We start from the raw sequence: 3872 nt of genomic DNA, 5'->3' as shown, positions 1-3872 counted from the left end.
ATTGAATTCCATGACCAAGCATCAAAGAGAAGACAAGACTAGAAGGCCTTTGTACATATTATAGTAGATGGGCAATGATGAGGAAAGATCCTTGCATCTCCGACAAGATCCCCGAGGATTGTTAGAAGAAGGAGGAAGAAAAGAGGAAAACTGACCCAGAATCCGAGCGGCTTGACCCTCGGGACGCTCGTCCAAGACGGCCAGAATCCGAGCTTCCGGCGAAGGAATCCGCTCATCCAGCAGCCAGGCAATCCGCTCGTCCCGATGCCTTGGACGCTCGGATTGTGTTACAGCAACTTTGGTTTTCTTCTTGTTCTATGAAGGATGCGTATATTTCGGAAAGACCGGCAAAAAGGAGACCGGCATCTCTTTTGAGAGGAGCGATTCCTCAAGGACTTAATCGTCATTTAAGCCCTTAGCAAACCCTAATTTGTGTACCTAATCCCCACTATAAATACCCCATTAGTCTAATTAGATAAGCATATTCTTCTTATCAATCTCTAGTGTAGTTTATATCAATCTAATCTCTTCTTAATCTTGTAATCAACTTTTAATCAAGTCTTAACACAAATCTCATTTCCTTAATCTCTCTTTTGTTCATCTTTTATTTTGGGTAATTGAAGATTATTTGGGTTATTATTGGGAGATTGACAACCTTTCAATCAATCATCAAGTACTTCTATTATTCTTTGCTTTATTTTGGAATCATTAGTAGGTATTATCCTCTTAATCCCTTTGTAATTATTATTAATCATCTTCATTTATTCATCATGTTTTGCTTTGTTAATGTGATTGACAACCTTGTTAATATGTCAAACTTGATAATGAGTGAGTAGTTTCCTTAACTAGGGTTAATGGGTAATTAGGGGAAACCAACATGGGGAATGATTCATGCTTAATCTAATATATTTTCATAGTTTATTTGCTTGCTTGTTGTGATCTCAACTTATGCAGATGTTATATTTGATGAAATGCGAGCCTATGAATCCTTGCATTTTTTACCCATCACCTACCTTTTCAATAAACTTGTAAGACATAAACCAACTCGAGTCTCATTAGACCATGCATATAGTTGAGTAGGGAGGATTAAGTCGATTTGTAGGTGTTGTACAATCTAATCTATTCGGCTCCGGGACCCAAACCTTCCTAGGATTGTAAGATATAAACCAACTCGATCCATCACAACAATAATTGCTTGCTTATAATTTGAGAATATGTTTGTATGATCAATTCCATGAACCCCCTATGACCCCATGACACCCTAGTGCTTTTAATCAATTGTTTACATCTCTTTTTAATCATCTTGCTTGTTTACTTTTTATTGCTATTTAGTTTAGTGATCTTCTCATCTCAACCCCAAATCGTGACACCCCTAGACACCGCTACTTGCAATCGAAAATCCTACATCAATACCCGTCCCTTGGGATCCGACCTTTACTTGCCTCTTTACTAATAGTAGAGTTGTTTGTGAAGTTATAAATATTATTTTGGTCTAGGTGCTCCTAACGACAAGTAACCGAAAAGAAAATACTCCCGACCAAAAATGGCGCCGTTGCCGGGGACTGTGTTAACTTGATTTGATTTTCTTAGATTGTTATTAGTTGTGTCTTTCTTTGCCTTGGGGAAGTAAAACTCCTCAAGGTTTGTTCTAATTGTTTTCAAGTTGTTTGACATTTTGCATGTCTAGAAGATCAAAAGGTAACTTGTTACCCATCGATCACGAAATTGAAAGGACTTTGACATACAATAGAAGACTTGCTAGAGGTACTTTGAGAGGTATTGGTGAGATTGTGGATATTCAACCAAAAACTATTGAGTTCGTCAACCCTTTTGCAAGAGAAGGTGAGGAGAACCCAACACAAAACCCAACACAAAATCAACCCACAATGCCTAAATTTTCATCACATTCCGTACCAACCAAGGAGAACCTACCCAATGGTACTCCCACACCACAACACTTAACCGGAAATTTCATTTCCAAATCCGCATTTATCCAATTAGTCGAAAGAAGCCAATTTGGGGGGATGCCTAGTGAAGACCCTCACTCTCACATGGAGACTTTTTCTGACTATTGTGATGCGATTTCACAAACCGGTGTAGCTCAAGACCAAATTCGATGGGTCTTATTTCCTTTTTCTCTAATCGGCACCGCAAACAATGGTTGAAAGGCCTTGATAAGGCTACTCTCGGAATTGATTCTTGGAAGAAGTTGGCTCTAGATTTCTACAAAAAATTCTACCCTCCGGAAAAGACTAATATGCTAAGAGCTCAAATTACGGGTTTTAAGCAAAGGGATGAAGAATCTTTGTATGAAGCTTGGGAGCGGTTCAAAGGAATTTGTCGCTCATGTCCTCATCATGGACTTAGCGAGTGGTTCTTGGTACAACAATTTTGGAATGGTCTTTATGAAGACTCAAGAAACATTCTCAACATGGGATCAAATGGTATGTTCACCGAATTTGACGATAATTAAACTTGGAACAAGATTGAGGAAATGGCGGTCCATAACTCACAATATAGTAGACCTCGCAAGGCTACTAGAGGAGGAAAGTATGAGGTGGACTCTATTACTCAATTGGGCGCTCAACTTAGTGCTCATATTGATACCATTAACTTGAAGTTTGAGAAGGCTATGGCTAAACTTGAAGAAGCCTCAAAATCACCAAAGCATCATGTCAATGCCATGACGGCATCTTCATCAATCCCGAGTGGGATATGTGAGAATTGTGGAACCTTGGGACATGACCAAAGTGAATGTAGGGCAACAAATGAACAAGTGAATGCTTTTCAAGCATACAAGAGTGGTACCCCTTATTCCAATTATTACAATGAAAACACCAAATTCCACCCAAATCTCTCATACAAAAGCCAAAATGTTCAAAACCCTCAACCAACATACACCCCACCTCCCATGAGAAACCAAAATCAAAGACCCTTTTTCAACCAAAACCAAGGTTACCAAAACCAAACTCCATATAATTAACAAAATGACCAAGGTTTTGATGTTCAAAAAGCGGTCCTCCAAATGCAAAAGAATCAACAAGAGTTTTTCACTCAAATGCAAAAAGATAGTCAAGCAAAGGACATCACCATCAACAACATCCTAGCCCACACAAAAATGTTGGAAACTCAATTGACCCAACTAGCATCTTCAAGTTCTCAAAGACAAAAGGGACAATTACCACCTCAAGGTAATCCCCCAAGACATTAAACGGTTAGTGCCATTCACTTGAGAAGTGGTACGAGATATGAAGAACCAAAGAAGCAAGTTGAGGATGAAGTTATGGAAGCTAGTGACAAAGAAGAAGTTGTGCAAAACTCCAAGGAAGGAGAATCAACAAAAGAAGAAGTTTCAAAGAAAAGTGAAGAGAAGGCCAAGGAGAAGGAGCCCATTGTGATTAGACTTCCAATCCCAAGTCGTCAAGCAAAACCTAAGTTTGATGACCAACTTGGAAAATTTATGGAAATTGTGAAGAATTTGGAAGTCTCGATTCCTTTCACGGAATTAATCAATCACGTGCCAGCCTATGCAAAGTACATGAAGGACATCCTTACGAAAAAGAAGTCGATCCGGAAGCTTGAAACTATCGCCTTCACTAAGGTGAGTAGTGCTATCCTTCAAGGGAGTTCACCTCCGAAACTTAAAGACCCGGGAAGCTTCTCAATACCGTGTCCCATTGGCAACACCACGATCAACAAAGCTTTGAGTGATCTAGGAGCAAGCGTGAATGTTATGCCGTATTCGGTTAGTAAAAGGCTAGGGATGGGAGAGCATAAATGTACCAACATCACACTCCAAATGGCCGATAGATCGACGTAGACACCGTTAGGGATATAGGAATATGTTCCCGTGAGAGTTGGGAAATTTTTCA

At 39.5% G+C, this 3872-nt stretch overlaps 1 non-coding gene across 1 annotated transcript; it reads right to left on the bottom strand.

Moving 5' to 3' along the window:
• Nucleotides 1-2257: 2257 nt before the first annotated feature.
• Nucleotides 2258-2364, bottom strand: LOC141624969 (small nucleolar RNA R71). The gene has a single exon (XR_012534775.1). It is a non-coding gene; the product is annotated as a small nucleolar RNA R71 (small nucleolar RNA).
• Nucleotides 2365-3872: the final 1508 nt, after the last annotated feature.

Source organism: Silene latifolia, chromosome 1, assembly GCF_048544455.1.
Source record: "Silene latifolia isolate original U9 population chromosome 1, ASM4854445v1, whole genome shotgun sequence".
Taxonomy (NCBI): domain Eukaryota; kingdom Viridiplantae; phylum Streptophyta; class Magnoliopsida; order Caryophyllales; family Caryophyllaceae; genus Silene; species Silene latifolia.
The sequence above is the reverse complement of the archived record's forward strand: the minus strand, read 5'-3'. Positions and strand labels throughout refer to the sequence as shown.